The sequence below is a fragment of the Manacus vitellinus genome, unplaced genomic scaffold (assembly GCF_001715985.3).
Source record: "Manacus vitellinus isolate BGI_N305 unplaced genomic scaffold, ASM171598v3 scaffold_8_pilon, whole genome shotgun sequence".
Taxonomy (NCBI): Eukaryota; Metazoa; Chordata; class Aves; order Passeriformes; family Pipridae; genus Manacus; species Manacus vitellinus.
The window spans coordinates 11,358,772-11,376,227 of record NW_021940864.1 but is presented as its reverse complement, the minus strand read 5'-3'; the positions used below and the strand labels follow the sequence as shown (position 1 = coordinate 11,376,227).

Below are 17,456 nucleotides of genomic sequence, written 5' to 3'. Positions count from 1 at the left end.
GATATGGATGAACATAATGTGAGGCTCATCACATAAAAAATGAGGATTAAAATAAAATCTAATATTTTCTTACAGGAAACCCACAGCATGGTACAAATGAAGTAAGACAGTGGTCTAGCAAATACAAGAGTGACAAATGGTGACCCTGGGGTTTTCTGCTATGGTTGCTCTTTTGGGGATGAGAACTGTGGTGACTATGGAAAAAAAAAAATTAGATTTATCTGGAGACAAACAGGTGCAGCTGCAGAAAACAACCATCCCAAGACACCATCCTAAGGACCTTAAGTCACCTATCACTCTGGGGCCAGTATAGCTGAAGTGGTGGCTTATCCCATGTGCCAGAGTTGCCCCGCCCTGCATCAGCAGGCAGGAGACTGAGCATGCTCTGCTCCAGCAGAGACATTGAAAGTGCAAGCGACATATGTAACTGTTGTCATGGAAAGTATATATTCCCATCAGCTCCACTGTCAGATACTCTGAAGCCATGGAAAATGCCATGAAAGATAAGCCATAGACTCCTTTGTTCATTCCACTTGTTTGAATTGTTCTCTGCTCTGCTCTGCTTTGTGAGTTCTTTATCAGCACCATTTGTACAAAGGCATCAGTCTGTTTCTGATAAGTATTGCTGATATCATTACTGCTGAAGGATTGCTAGGGGCATTTATTTCTGAACAATGAACAATTAGCCATTGGCAGCATGTAATCACGGATTTATCCACTTATCTATTAAGATACTTAGTTAAATTTTGGTATCCTGCTGCCTGTTGGTATTTAAATCCCATCTCCATCTGGCCATAAAACCACAAGAGCTTGTAGTGGTAGAATACTCAGTATCCCACTGCCTCAAACACAGAAGGTTTCAGGACTCAGCTTAACAAGCTGGGAAAACTCTAGTTTACCTTTCAGGCTTGGCACCACTTGCATGGAGGGCTAAGCAGCAGAAGGAATCCTGGGAGCATTATTCATTTTATAGTATTTAATTTATTTCTTCTAGCACAAAATGCTTATTCAGAGAAACATCAGTGCATACCTGACACCAAAAATAATTTTTTACATACACTTGGATGCTTGAAGAGTGAACAGAAAGAATTTCCTTGGCCTCAGAGGGGAGAAGAGGAAGTAGATCAAATCCTGTTTGTAAAGGGAGAATTGAAGAGAAAGCATCTCTGTCAAGCTCTTTGTGATAGATGTGATATTATCTCAAATACACCGAAGTCAAAAGCACACTGAGAAATTCATAACAGTCAGACTATCTGCTATCTATCTAAATGTTTTTGAAAACTGTAGCAGTGATGTCATCAAAGAAAAGCTATTTTTTTCTGTTCTTCACTAACTGGTATAATTTTGAAGAAAACAAAATTGTACTGGAAATTCCCACTGAGCCAAATCTAATTTTTAGGTGATGTGACACTTGGTTTCTTAGAGCTACATTAGAAACATCTGGTAGAAAAAGTTACTTCTTGAACTGTATTTTAAAAAAAATTTCCTCTCCAACCCTCTTAATTAATCTTCAGAGACATTAGCATTAGAAGTAGTTCACTTAATGCATTTCAGAAATAAAAGTTGAAGTATGATCGCTGGGCAATTATTTTGTTGATACTTACACAGTGTCAATAATAGCTCTGCAGCTAAAGCTGTTGTAACAAACCCAGAGTTTAGCTCTTCTTAATTATCCAGGGTAGCACAGTTCACTAAGCATGTCACTTGGCACAGCTCCTTGCAAAGCAGAATTCTCCTGAAAAGTTTGTTTATAAAAGAAGTAGGGAAAAAAAGGGAGGGGCTGAAAGTGAAAGATGCAAAGCTGACAAGCACAATTGCCCATTGACACTCAGGCCCTCTTACCCTGAGCAGCTGCAGTACCTCTAGGTGAAGCCATCCAGTTTAGAGCCAGGAGACTCTGCTTGGCTTAGTGGTAGGACAAAACACTTCCCCAGGGCACGTGGCATGGCCCTGAGCTGGGGAGCTGTAAGAGACAAGTGCAGCTTGGAACTACAACATTTTGCAGAGGCCTTGAGGGTGCCCAAGATGACTTCCTTGTAGCTGCACTGAACTTTAACACCAGACAGTATAAAAATGCCTGATCCATCCTGAAGGCACTGTGGATATTTTTGTTGAGTTCACTGAGTTTTGAGTCCAATCTATTAAACATGATGAAAATTAATCTACTGCTACCTGTGACAGTCAGGTTTAAATAAACACCACACTTTTACTTCTCTCTTATTGCCATTGCTATACTTACTAGCTAAGATGTTCAACGCATGAACAGGTGTAAGAGCAAATAACACCTTTAAACTTTGCCTTTGTTATCAAGAGATCATCTAGTACAGCCTGTACTAGATGTTTTATTAAAAATAAATGTTTTATTAAAAATAAATATGTCAGTGTTGAACAGAGTACTCCAATCTTATTATCCACAGAGCTCTCTGTGTGGGACATAAGACTCATTTAAATGCACTATCCCTCTGAAAGCTTTTTAATTCAACTTTTTTACGATAAAATTTTCTTTGACCACATTTTTATGATACAACAGAGGTTTATACATGTCATCAGTTTGTCTGAATAGTAAAAAAATATTCAGGAACAACAATAAAAAAATCAGTCATTTTGTAAGAACACTTCTGAATTTCACTTTAATTATTATGTGGGACATTTTCAAATTTAACCAGCCTCAACTCCTTTACCCAGCTGAATTTTGTATGTGAAATGTTAATGTTGTAAAATTTTAAAAATGTAGTGAGTTTATTTGGTTTGTTATTTATTTGTTATTTATGAGCACTAAATGAGTCCTGGTGACAGGGAAATTAATTGAAATGAGAGAGTTTCTACTCAGAATCAAAGATGTGCATCTGGTTTTTACTTTTTAAAAAACTAAGAAGTTTGAAGTACTATGGAGTCAGCAATGAAACTACAGCTATTTCTAATTATTACTGTGTCTGACAGGATGCATATGTTTATGGAATAATCTATGCATAACATGAAAAAGCTCTTTTTACTGTTTTTGAAACAATGTTTACATCAAAGTAAAACATATGTGTGATAAAAGAACAAAGCAGAAATCCCTAGTTGCTAGTCCTATTTGAGGACTATATATAGAATATTTACAACATTTTTTGGTGTGGCAGAACTCTGTGTGTCAGAGTGATTAATTAACAGACATGAAAAATTCAAGGACCGTGAAGGGCTGGGGAAGATACAGCATCACCTAAACTATCAGAATAGGTAGAAAGGAGCATTTGGATTTGTCTGGGGCTTGGTGCAAAGGTTTTTTATAACTCAAAAGGCACCTGGACCCAAAGCATCAACTGGAAGCAATTTTACAAATCAAAGGAGATAAACTATGTGAAAAAATTATGAGTAACTAGTTTACTCAAAGGACTTGTAACAGGATCTGGAGCTTTCATCCGTGCCCTATTAACAGTGGCCAAGACTAAGTCTCATTCAGAAAAAAATGAGTAGATGTTCCCATCACAAAATCACCACTACAGCTGACACCAATTGACTTTCATATTGGTCATGTCAACAAAGAGCCGATGATTACATGACTATGAAATATTGTCTTTCCAGAAAGGCTTTAGGATGGCTGAAGAATGATGTCTAGACTGTGTCTAAACTGGGAACAGACATTGCTTAGGCTCCTGTTCGAGGAACTGTAATTGGCCTGATTCTTTTACTGGACACAGATATTGTAAATCAGGATTGCTGACTTACAGTAGCTTTGGTGATACCCATGGAAATGGTTCAACACAAAATTTGTGGATGTAAGGACTGGGTTGGATCACTGGGTTTGAAGGAGCTCTTCACCATTTTTCTCAACCTGTAAGTTGCCCACAGCGCTACCTGTGGAAGAAAATGCTTCCCCTGCAGTTCATCCATCTTATTAAGAGCTGTTGAGTAACAAAAGAAGAGTCTGACCAAAACCATTTTATTGGCAAATGGGAAATGCTTTGAAATGATCCTTTCAGTTCCTCAATGGGGTAAGACACACAATGGTATGCCCCCTCTTGCTCTTTGATGTCTGTTTTTTAGACATTCAGATATAAAAATATATCATTTGAGTGATCTAAATTTTCTTTCAATATTTATTTCATGTTTCCTGTACCATCCATTAGTTCCATAAATAGAATAATATTTAGTTAGCTAAAATGACATAGTTTAAGTATGACTACTATGTCTGGAGATAACGTGAGCAAATGTCAGCATAAAATTTATAGGTACAGAAACATAAATAATTCTTTAATAAATTCTTTCAATCTTAACATAATCAGTGGGAAACTAGATTAGTTGCTGTCTCCCCTGCCAACCATAAAAACACAAGCTCATAGTGGGATTGGTTGATAGATGGAAAACTTCATTTTGGATAAGAGACATTTTTAAGCAAAAACTTGTTTATTTAGCCAGGGAAGTTTGGCTGTAGTGAGTAGGCATCAGAATTGTTTATTATTGGAACCCAGAAGCACATTAATTATGTGATTTGAGTGACTGGGTAGCATCAGCCCTGCAGGTTTTGCACGTCAAATGCCCTCATCTTGCATGGTGTAAACTGACCCCTGAAGTGCGCGTCTGTGCACCAGAGGTTAAAGGAGGACCCTTCTTCATCCCCACCCAGGGTCTGCCAGGGTGGCTGCACCACAAATTTATGTTTTAGGGAGATCAGAACACTTTGATATACTGCACGGGGCAGCAGCATAGCTTCAATTTCACTTACATGTTGTGATTTCCTATGAAAGATCATCTGTCATTGGGAGTTCTTGTAACACATTTGCAAATAAGGTCAAACAATTTGTTCAGAGGTGAACACGGTAAGTATAAACACATTGTAAATATTTGAGTATGAGTTTAATGGTGTTTGAGAGGCTCACACAAAAAACCTCACAAATAAAATCACTATATTTAAAAACAAATTAGAAACTTGCACATTATTTTAGCCTTTGGTGGACATTCATCATCATTATGGAAACTTCTGTTTATTTGGGTTAGTGTGGGGGAAAAAGGAACATTCAGAAAGGCCCAGTGAGCGCGAACAGGGCGGAAAGGGGGTGCCAGCGGGGCCCTGGGGCTCCAGCCAGCCCCTGCAATCACCAGGTGACACCATAGGCCTGTGAGTGCCACCACCACCCGGGGGGCCAACTGTGCCCTCCCACTCAAAAATCCATTAGGCTTGGCCAAAAAGTACTTTCACAGGCAAATTATGGCGTACAGGAGCACCAGCTTTGGTGTAGTGGCACTCTTGGAGGGGAATGACCCAGTGACAGGCAGTGGAAGGACAGGGTGGGCTCTGTGGGCAGCACATGGTTCTGCTTTGACTCTTGGGGTGGGGGACAAAGGGTGTTTCAGTGTGGAAAAACTCCCCGTGGTTCTGTGCTGCTTTTCCTGGAGACACTTCACACTCTGAGGAAGATAAAGTTAAGCTGACCACCCCGCAAATTACCTTAGTTCCACTGTGCTTAGGACTGGAGAACCCCCACTGTGCCCCAGATGTATCGATCAAAGAACCAATGGGAATTTCTTGAAAATCCATCCTGAGTACTGCCATAACCTCCATAGAGAAGGTTCCTTGCAGAAACATCTATGGCCATATTTCAGCGCACTCCTGCCAAAGCAATTTCTTTCACAAGGGCTTTCAGGTCCCCTTTGTACCACTGCATTTTGATATGGCTCTTGGAGAGAAAAATTAAGATATTTCCAGAGTATTCCCCCCCAAAATTTACATCCCTGAATAATCTCCAAGCCAAGTTAGATTTGAAGAGTATTAAATCTATAGATTTCTGATTCCAAAAAGGTAAAAAAATGGCATTCAAATAAGTCCAAGAGTCATGATTTTCAGGACTGCCATATTCATACTTCAGCTGTTTGTACAGGGCCCAACCCTGCAAACACTTTTGCACATAAAGTGAGGAAAGCCATACCTGAGTGTAGACATTTCCAAGCTTCCATTTCCAGCTTCTAAACTCTTTGAAACAGAGAACTATGTGTATGTGGAACTGTACCTAAAGCATCTGGCATGTCTGGGAGGCACTGTAATAAATCTTCATAATAATTATGTATAAATATGCAAAGTTAATTATGCAAAATATGTAAGAATCAATGGATTAAAATATAAATATATTGGTGGGACTCCTAGCATCAAAAGTGACGTCTCTGTCCAGTGGAATGGTATATGTGCAAAATTCCAGTTCATTAATCTTACTTTTGCACTTTTTGAGTAAAATTCACCCCAGGGTTTCATTTGGTCTCTCATGAAGCCATACTATAAATCACACTATGTATAGTGCACAAAGATAATTATTTTGCCAAAGTTTAAGCTAAGTATTCCACTGCTGTGCTGTCATTTTTAAGATTTTTTTTTTTCCCCTTCTGTGGCATTATAAATTGCAATGCTCAGATACACTTCATACCTGTTACAGAGTACCGTTAAAAAAATGGATTCTAGGTGCCAAAATAGCAGGGAGCGCCAGCAGCTGCTTTGGGACCTCTGTGTTAGCGAGCCTGTGTGTGAATAGCTTGTTTCCTCTGTGGCTGTGGCCGGAGGAGTGAGCTCTGCACAGCTTTTCACAGCTCCTCAGGGAAGGGCAAGCTATTGCGTAGGGACTGACCTTCCTGTCAGCCCATGAGACACCACAAACCAAACCTGGTGGAGAACTGGACTCAGACTGTTTCTCCTCAGCCAAGATCACACCCTTCTGGAGATTGCTTTGTCCCAGCACAGAAGTGTGAGCTGCTGCAGTAATTCTGCCATGAATAAGAGCCTTTCTTTTGAGTCATATACTTTTGTTTCCAGCCTACAGTGTCTTGGCTTACTACTGTGCTGGGGATTATCCCTCCAAAAAGCCAGAGCTTGGAAAATGAGCTATTTTCAGCAGCTATGAAACTAGGTTTCAAAAAGTGTTTCTCTCTTCATATAAATATCTATATATATATATATGTGTGTGTGTGTGTGTATGGCTTGGTTTCAATATAGTGAAACTATGTAAATTATTGTAATAATAAAAAATATAATAACATATTTTAGTACCATAATGTAATAGGAAAATATAATAGCAATAATATTATAATTACTATTATAATTATTACTAGTAGAATAATACACTTACAGTTAAAGCTTCATTTTCCTAGGTGCCAGTCAAACATAATGAATTGGACTCTCTTTTTTCCAAGCAGCAAAAGTCTCGATCTTACAGGAAACTCCATGCAGACAAATCCCAAATGAGCACAGTTGGATCCTTGGCAGCTCGGGAAAATAACCCAGCAATGGCTGCAGCAGGACTGTGATCTGAGTAAGGGCCATAGAAGAATTGATGAGAAAAAGAAGGTAGGAACCGTTACACATGTACAAGGAGATATTTATATCAACAGCCTGAATTCAGTTCTCTCCTATCCTTAAATCCTATCAAAACTGCTGCAAGCAGCATCAGAGTCATACGGGTACAATTTATGGCAGTATTTGGCACAGACAGTGTGTTTCTCCATTCCAGGGGGTTGGGGTTCCTCAAAAGTCTGATCAACTAATTCATAAATGCCTTGTGTAGTTATATTACCATGTATTAATGTGAGATAATGTATAGTTATATACTTCATAAGATCAAATGCAAAGTTTATAAAAAAGAATCCTTGGCACTGCAGAAGCTGCGAAACTATGCATACTTAAAAGAGAATAGTGTAACACAGTGCAGCTCTGAAATCTTTACTGTTTTTTAAAAATTCCTTCATATCTTGAAGGTCTCTGGAATTTCTTCCATACTAGAGCACTCCATAGCATGTCATGCATCAGAAACTAGGCTGAAATCTTGTCCTTTGCTCATCCTTTTAATGCCTTACTTTTGAGTCTCCTGTGGTTGTACTTTTTTCATTAAGCCTTCTAAAAGAGCAGTAGCACAAACAGATCTACCTCTGACTACATCAAATGTTGTATTTCAGCCTTTCTTCATCAGAAACCAGATGCTTCAGGTTCTACATTAAAGCTTGAAATGCTGTGCCTTGGTGTCCTTCCTCCTCCCTGTATGCCTTCTAGTAGCATCCTGAAGCACATGTCAGTCTTGGGACTTTGTTAATACTCATTTCACTTACTATTGGCTACAGAAATCCTTAAAAATACCCATTCTGCAAGAGTATAAAGTTTATGCAGATGTATCAGACTGAGTGGGGCAGTAGGGTTAAACTGTGCCAGCAGAGTCCATGTCCACGAAGAAGTTATTTCTTTCCTTTCCCAGATTTGTTTCAAGGACATGTGTACCTGAAGAGGTAGCCCAGAAGAGATGAGTCAGTAGGATGCTGACTTTAAAAAGGGGGGAAAAAGAGAAATTTTTATGGAAAAGTCAAATGGAAATAAGAACAAAAGAGCAATGGAGAAGGACCACAGGGCAAGGGAGAGTGAGGCTGCAGGAAAGATATGAGGAAAACCTGAGGCTGGAAAGAGTATGAAAGCAGGAATAATGGCTACTCTGTGGTGGGTACAGGACTGTCAAACTAAACTTCTGCAGCTACTGCTACCCCAACTGTTTCCCCTGGAATGAGACCCAGCTTACACAATCTGGCCTGAAAAACTGCAGCAGGGTAGCAGCTGAGTCACAAACTGGTCCTCCTTGCTTCAGGATAACCATAGACTCATAGAATATCCCGAGCCGTAGGGGAACCACAAGGATCATTGAAGTCCAACTCTCAACCCTGGACAGGATAGACCAAGAATCACACCATGTGCCTGAGAGCATTTACCAAATGCTTCTTGAACTCAGACAGGCAGTGACCACTTCCCTGGGGAGCCTGTTCCAGTGCCCAACCACCCTCTGGAGAAAAGCTTTTTTCCTAACAATTCATCACTCAAGGGTGGAGTGATTGGTATATCTTCATCCATCCAAATCCAATCTGACACTGTAAGTCTGCCCAAAATCTAGTCTAAAGGCTGTACTGAGGGACAATAAAAAACATTTTGCCTTTTACACAAGGAGGAAAATCAAATTAGCAAAATTAGATATCTCATGTGAAAAAAACCTGCTTGCCAGAGTCATATTATTTAAAGTTTTGATTGACCTGAGAGACTTTCTACACTCTCTTTCCTCTACCTCCCACTCCCTGTACTATAGGAGGATTTTTTTATTATTTTTAGATGTATCGTGACAATAAATTTAAAACTTTTGGATCTCTCAACTCACTCTTCTTAGTTGGCGCCTCATTTGAGTAATGGGTCATGAAGTTGACATTCCTCCAGTGATGTATTGCTTGCTAGAGTGGCACTGACCACAGAAGGCAGGTCAAATACTCCTTTAATTTAATCTTTTACAGCTAGAGATGCGAATGCTATAAAAAATGCAAAAGAGAATATCCATGTGATACTCTCACTGGGGAGAGTATCCATGGGGGAGAGAGAGAGAGAGACGGCATCAGGAGCCAGGGAGAGCTATATCTCAGGAAACATGGCTTATTTTGGGGATGAGCCAAAGACAGAATAACTAGTGTGAGGGAAATAACAGAGAGTTTCTGGTTTTTTTTTCACCAGTTGATTACCTTCTGTTTAAAGGTTTGGCTCCAATGTCCTTTTAGGTGGCTTCATCCAGAATACCCTTCACAGCAGAGGAAAATTGTTACTCCTGGAAAATTACAGCTGAGTACATTAAACTTGGTTTTCTGTCTGTGATTTTGATTAAAAATATTTCTTAAAATACACGTTATTTCTGCTAGGCCATTACTCCTGATGGCACAGTCCTGAAGCTTTTTAGATTGCTGCAATTTATTACACTGTTTCTTAAAGTTTAGTGTGTCCTCTTAACTTAACTGAGAGGAATTAGAGTACACACAACAAGAACATAAAAAGAAAATAGTGAACTGTTTAGCAAACCACTACCACTTTGCATAGGATTATGAGGTTGAGTTAACCATCTAAACAGCCAAATTGACATTATTTTTTTAATCTTTGTCCACTGCACTCGATGGAGTAAAGTTTCTCTATTTGTTATACAGTTTGATTAGACATTCCCCACAAACAAAGAAAAGAAACTTTTCAAAGTTATGAATCTCTTTTTCCATCAGTGCTTTGCCATTTTATTATTCCCTGGGCTGCACACAAGGTATATCCTTGTTTTTTAGATCCTCCTAGCTTTTCAGTCTTTTTCTATTTTTCACTGAAACACAAAGTTTTGTAAAACCACCATCAGGAAAATCATACACCAAAGCTTGTCTTGAATGAGAAGAGACACATGCTTGTACTTGCTAAGGATACTGATACAGTTTCAGCAATCTGATTTCAGGCAGGAGATTAATAGTTCTGACAACTGTCATAGATGAAGGGTAATAATTCTGCTGAATCCATAATAGTATTTTTTCTTGTTTTTCAGCCCCACATATTGATTATGCTGATCTATCTCCTAATGAAGAAAACCAAATGTCTATATTTCATCTCTGCTGAAGGCACCCCATAGCATTTTAATGTTGATGAAAAAATTCTGACACTCCATTCATCATTGACAGTGGAAAATTATGACATATCATGAGAATGTCTCAAGAAAGAAAAATATTTGTATTTGCCTTCTCATATCTTGACCCTCTGAGGTTATTTGCTTAATATTTTCAATTTATATCCACATCCTGAAAGGCTAGTATGTCTAAGTTTCCACTAAAATTTCCTAGTTTTAATGGAAACTTAGATTCCCACAAACTTCTCCTGTCCCAGCAGCTAAGGCACAGTAAAAAACAAATATCACAAGACTTTGTGATAAAATTGAAAAACTTGGCAGCACTTATGCCTCCTGCTGATTAGCTTTTTAATCTATGAGCAATCTGATATAAAACCAATGGAGTAAGTCACCAGTCGATAATATTCACTGTAAAGCTGGCAGAAATATGTCCTGTTTAAAACAAAACAGGCTGAAGAAAGTTCTCAAACTGATAGTCTTGGTTAAAGTATATACACTGTATAAAATGTATGCACATATATGCACACTCATAGATCCATATACACACATATATCTACACTGTTAAAAAACCTGCACCAGGTTAAAAACTAAACAGAGTTACTTGGGTGATGTTTCCACTATGAACTCACCTTATTAAATAAAACACCTAGTTATTATTACTCTGTTGAGAAATTTGTTTATGGCTTGTCTCTTAAAACCCAAGCTGCCACAACTGTGTGATCACAAGATGATACACAACATGAATTGACACATATACCGGGTTGGCTAGAGAAAGCATTGCTTGCATCTGGATTTTTTTGAGGACTTAGATTTGTTTGTTGTATACATCCCTTAATGCACAATAAATATACATGACAGCCTCTCCTTTAGACAGGACACTTCAAAAACCTCTTTCTGTCTCTCATACTTCATCACCAACTTTGACACTACTTGTAAGAACTTAATTGCCTTCTAAATATCAGCTACCTCTGTCAAATTTACTTGAAATCAGCCAGTGTTTTAAAAAAGATTATTTTGGGGAAACACAATGTGACTGCAAAATGTGACTCACACCATGTGACTGCAAAAAAAAAAAAGTCATGTATTCAGCTAATAGAAGTAATTCTGGCTTATTTCTGTATTCTATCACAAATCCCCATGAGAAGCACTAGCTGGCATTTGTAAATGGCAGCTGCTGCTTATGAACTACTGTAATCAATCTTCATGCTACTGCAGTTATCCACATAAGAATAATCAGTGACTTTGAGTCAACAGGCTGAAGCATGTACCATTTATTCCTATCCATCTAGTAGTATAAAAATAAAAGTTCACCAAGGCAGAAAAGAAGGCAGTAGCTTCTTGTTTTATGCCATATTTAATATGAATACAGTACCTTAATACAGGGCATTCACAAAGTCTTACCTTGCAAATTCACTTTATTGGTTTGATATATTCAGAGAAAAATGAAACTAACCTGACAGACAAATATTGCATTAATGTCTTAGTCATTCTGAGCTTTGATATCAATGGCACTCTGAAAAAATGGTGATTTATAAACAGATACTTTGTTCCAAACATATGGTCTTATATACCAGTAAAGACTAGAGTATAAATTCCCCAGAGTATTTATATTGTTGAGTATAGGACAGATTTCTGCTAAATTATATTATGGAATTACCATCTCTGGCAAAATATTTATGGACATGATTTCTACATAGATATAGATTTAGAGAAGATACCTTTTTATTAGGCATTAAAAAAAAAAAAAAGTTGAATACTTACCAAACTGAGGAGTTGTCCTAAAACTGAAAAGTTCCTGTGTAGATTTGAAAAGCTGAATCAATCAAAACCTTTTTCCACCCAGGAACGACAGTGGACCCATATTCAATTCTGATTGTTATGTTCATGTTTTAGCACTTAGTTACATGTCAATGAATCACAGATTGACTACTATTAAAAATAGATAAAGTAGTATTTCTTTTAATTTAGATGTCCTGAGTGTTTGAATCTGAGTTCAGTCAGATGCCTTGAAATGTTTATACAGTGGGGGAACGAAGAAAGAAATGGATGGCTAGTCTTCTCATTGACATTCATTATTTTATGTTTGAAATCACATTTTAGTCTCACTTAAGCCAGTCATTTTCAGCTCATGGGCTGTAGATAAAGGGATACATGGACTACTTTGTAAAAAGCCTGTAGAAGGTAACTGCAAAGAACAGTGTCTGTAGCTCTCATGAAAATGGGCTCTCATCTCTCCTGCTGAAAAAGTTTGACCATGCATCTGGTAACCCACAATTTTGAATCAAAAATCAAAAGCTTAAATTTAAGAAAGTATATTTTGTTAACCCCGTCTTTATATGTCAAATGCCTATAGTTGGAGTAATCATTCATGAGAATCTTCAGATAACTTTAACCTGTTTTGTCATTCTTCTCCAGAGGCTTTCTCTGCCTAGCATGTCTACTTACACTGAGGCATCCAAAACTGAACTGTGGTACAACTGGAAATGTATCACTGGTAGTTTTCTATCAAATCATTATTACAGTGAGATATTACTTCTGTGAAGTATTTCTCTAATCCTTCCTTTTGTTAGTTTATTTTGGAAAGGTATATTTATTAAGCTGTAATACTCACAATGATTCATATCTGTTTCCTCAGGGAACCATGTTAGATCAAAGTCCATTATAATAATGAGAAGTTTATTATATTTTCTAATACATTCTGCTTTTCATTACAGCTGCCAGAATGCTGATAGATGGATGGAAGAATGAATGCTGTGGGCAAATACAAGTATTTCTAGGAGTGTCTAACGGTCATCTTTAGTTGTTACTGATCCAGAACAATTTGTTAACAAATTGCATTAAAACTCTTTTTTCAAAATAATTCGAATAATAAACAGCAGTCCAACATATTTTCTCATTGCTCTTTTAATTTAAAATCAGTTATTTTCTATTAATTCTAAGCATCTTCTTGGCTGGTAATGTGACTTGCTATTTATTTTATTTCAAAACTTCTCACAAAGGGTCCTGTCATAAGTCTTTTGAAATTCCACGTGAATTATGTTTGAAAGATACATTTCATCTCTTACTTTATGCACTTTTTGCAAGGGATTCTTGAAAGATAGAGCAACACAATTTGCCCTTACAGAAGCTGTGTCTGTTGGTCCTTATCGTACTATGCTTATCTTAATGTGTAATCTAGTCTTGAAGTAGATTCCATTTGAGGTCTTATCTTTCACAACTAGAGCAGATTAAAGAGGAAAGTCTTTGTTCATTGAAGTGCTGTGACTTACTTGCTCTCAAATCCTTGGAATTCAGAGTCAGAGTCCTGCAAGACTGCTGTCTAGCAAAAGGTTTTATGCACTTGCTTAACTCTAAGCACAAACAATCCCACTGTAGTCAGTAGCCCTCTCTCTTGCTGAAAACTACATGTGGGATCAAATACCTTCCAAGCTGTTTTGAGCAAGTAAAAAACCTGAACCTCGGTTGAAGAAAAACAGCAGAATGCAACTATCTCAGGTAATTAGCACTTTTTCCCTCTTTCAATACTGTTTCCATAAATCATATACAACACTCAGATCATTCAGAAGCTTTCTCTGTTAAATACCCTGTTTCATTAGTTCTAACTTCCTCAAACACATTTTCTGTCATACATAAGGAACTGCCAAAGGTTTCCAAAAGAAGCACATCATGGGACCATTTCTAGATGAGAAAAATTAAAAGAAAACATGTGCCTGACTTTTCCAAAGCCTGTTAGAAGTTCTGACTAAATTTCTGTTCTCCTCACATGTATGGCTTTCAAGATAACCTTACACCTAACACCAAACTGACAGAATTAGCCTTTTAGACATTTTTCCAGTGACTAGTGGAAAATATGCCCCCTCTACCCCACCTTCTGCTATATCTCTTACTGTGAAGTTGTTTAGTTTCACTGTGTTAGCGTCCAATGCAAGTCATTTTTGCTGCGTGTAACTGGGTCTTTTAACTGTTGTAAACCCTTTGAAGTTTCCTCTTTCTGCAAAGAGGTCAACGCGGTCTTTCTTCTGCCCTTTCAAAAGGACCTTTCATTCATTCCTGTGTTTGGTCAAGTTGTTGTGGGTTCTGCTCTGGCCTGGCACCCTGAGTCCCCCCTACACAAGCAATTGCTGCTTTCGTTGCTACTGCTGTTTGTAGTCCTTATTGCTTCTTTCATTTATCTTCGCTGACACACCAAAGGAAAGAGGGGGCCGAAAGGGGAGAATATGGCTGTAAGCTAAATTGATTGCATGTTATATTTCATGGAAGTCTGGCAGGAGGAGTTGAGTGATCTCAAGGGTTTCAGGAATATTTTCATTCCTATTGTGCAAATCAATCAAAGCACACTCAGCCCCGGCTGCCCGCCCCCCTGGCAGCCCAGAGCAGAGCTCGCTGCATTGTCAACAAAAGTTTGAATAGAACAAAAGTCTCCCAAGTGGACACTGCATTCACTTGATGAGGTCACATATTACCCAACATTTAATAAAATTCACATGAATTTGAAAAGGATTCCCAGATAGATCAATGACTGGAAAAGTAGTAAATTTAGCTGGTAGAAGCGATGTCCTAGAATCAACATGTGGCAGTTACTCTTCTGTTTAGATATGAAATATCATGGGTGTCTTGGGACTATTAGAATGAATTCTTGCCAAATAAACATATCTACCACCTTCCGGTGATGTTTCCACCCACCTTGCATCTGTCATGGAGGAATTCGTTTAAAGTGGCTTGCCTTTTCCCAAGCCCTCATCCACAACACCAGCTGACCAGGCTGGTTTGGATCCATCGCAGCTTTAAATGCTTCCCTGTGGCACAAGCATAAACACAACAGAGCCAGCAGAGATGGTGAGGCTCAAGCAACACCTAAGCAATTGCCTCCCTAAGTGCTTGGGCAGAGATGTCTCCAGTAGATCACACTCCCTCCCTTTATTGCCAGAGCATTGTCTTAACCGTCTCTAAAAACCAGAACAACCACTGTCCTGCCACTTTCATCCTTCTTTTTCCTTTTAAATCCAGGAGATCCCCAGGTTACAGTAACTCTGCTAGCCTAGTTTTCCACCAGGTCCTGAAAAAAGGTGATCTTAGTAATTCGGGTTGTTGCTACAGTAACAAACCTTTAAATTTTGGCAAAACATGTGAGTTTTTAATTTCATGCTTGAAAACAGAGTGAGAAATAATGACTCTGCATTCTTCCTTAGCGAATGCACAGTCTTAGGCTATCTAAGGAACATAAGGCCACATGATGTGTCACTGTTTAAAAATTCAAAAGGAATCCAAAGGAGTACTTCTTGCTTGTTCCTCCGACCTTATCTGGTTCACCACTAGCTTTGGCAATCACTGTCACAAGTGAGAGCTGAGGGAATGCTGAGTCTGGAGTCATCACTCAGCTAACAAGTTTGTGCTTCTGCAAGATACATAGCAACTTGCTGACTGCCAGCACCTTATTTTGGACACAAGTCAGACTAGAAAGAGAGAATGGGTACAAGAGCTTGCAAAAACCCTTGGCTTTGGGCAGGCCTCCATTCTGTAAAAACCATCCTGCACCTAGTTTGGATTTTGTAATCCTATTTGCCAGAACCTCTTGCATTTGTGGGTCATATTAATCAGCTTTCTCTGCAGCAAGCCACCAAATAGACTGTTCATTTGGAGTGTTTGCTTTTTAGTAACTCATTTTCTCAGTACAAATATATGTCCAATTAACATATTTGTGAGTGTAGGAATACTGATGTCCAGTCAGTTTATCTCATAAACTTCTCAAAAGTAAAGCTCACACACTACCACAGAGCAGCCCACTGTTTGAAGCCAGCTGATCCATCCCAGTCATGGGAAAAGAATACTACCTAGAACAATTCTGCATTCCAGCAAGGATGCTATCTGTTGAATCCATGGATGCCAAGTTAAATGCTGTTACTAATCAAAAGTAAATAATCTGCTTAAAGCACAAAGCTGTTTCAAACTATCTATAGATCTGAATCTATAGATAGAATAGGTATGTGGGATATGCTTTTATTATTAACCTTAGAGTTAATTGTTCAGTTCTCTGCCTGCATCACCAGTTATCAAGCCAACTTTGTTGACTAGTACTGGTTGAGCTGTTATGTACCAGAGCTCAGAACAGAGGTATGCTGGTAAGAAAAAATGGGTGTTTAAGACTCATCTGCTGTTGAAAACCTTCAGAGTATTAGGTGAATACTTCTTTCAGTGTGTCTAAAAGCAATTCATGAATGAAATGAACCAATAAATAATGAACTAATGATCATGAAAAAAATACTGAGACTGCCATCAATGCATTTTTAAATATTTAAACCTTCTTTTGGGCCTTGTTGAAATTCAAGAGGTTTATATGGGCCCACCTCTCAAGCCTTTCCAGGTCTTTCTTGATGGTATCCCTTTCTTCCAGCATGTTGATCATACCACACTTGGCGTTGTCAGCAAACTTGCTGAGGGCACGCTCAATCCCACTCTCCATGCTGCCGACAAAGATGTTAAACAACGTAAACTAAAATTAAAGACTTCCTATTTCCACCAAATGCTATTCTGATTTTTATTGGTTTGTTCCTTGGTTAGCTTGATAAAGGAAGTTGGTAGATAGTTTTAAATCTATTCTCACCACAAGCTGGCAAACCCCACCAGGGGTGGTAGCACGCTGAGGGAGCACAGGAAGCGGGAGACAGCTACAGAGGAAGGCATGGGACATACACCACATCCTAGACCTCAAGATCCTACTGGAAAAAATCCCTTCAGCTTCAGTCAGAGCGGCGGTAAGCCCATAAGACTTGAATGATATTTGTCTCTTTTCTCAATACATGCACGTCACTCACAACTGAGTCCACTTATTCAGATACACTTTTAATTTTTGACTGGAATTACTGGTAAGTGCATTTGGGTTGTGTTGCCTACTGATTGGCTAAAAGGCCTTGGATTGGTTTGGCTCTGTTTCTACACTGAATGTGTGAACCAATACGACCAGAAAGAATGACTTAATGTTTAAGTCAAAATGTGTTTTGTCAAGTTTTCCAGTAATCCACTTTCTGCAAATATTTGAGATGGTAAACTCTGATC

The 17,456-nt window shown here is 38.5% G+C and overlaps 1 long non-coding RNA gene across 1 annotated transcript; it reads right to left on the bottom strand.

Moving 5' to 3' along the window:
- Positions 1 to 847: 847 nt before the first annotated feature.
- On the bottom strand, positions 848 to 8,211 carry LOC108641777. The gene is made up of 3 exons (XR_001922251.2): positions 8,065 to 8,211; positions 7,092 to 7,270; positions 848 to 1,735 (listed from the first exon to the last, which is right to left on the bottom strand). It is a non-coding gene; the product is annotated as an uncharacterized LOC108641777 (long non-coding RNA).
- Positions 8,212 to 17,456: the final 9,245 nt, after the last annotated feature.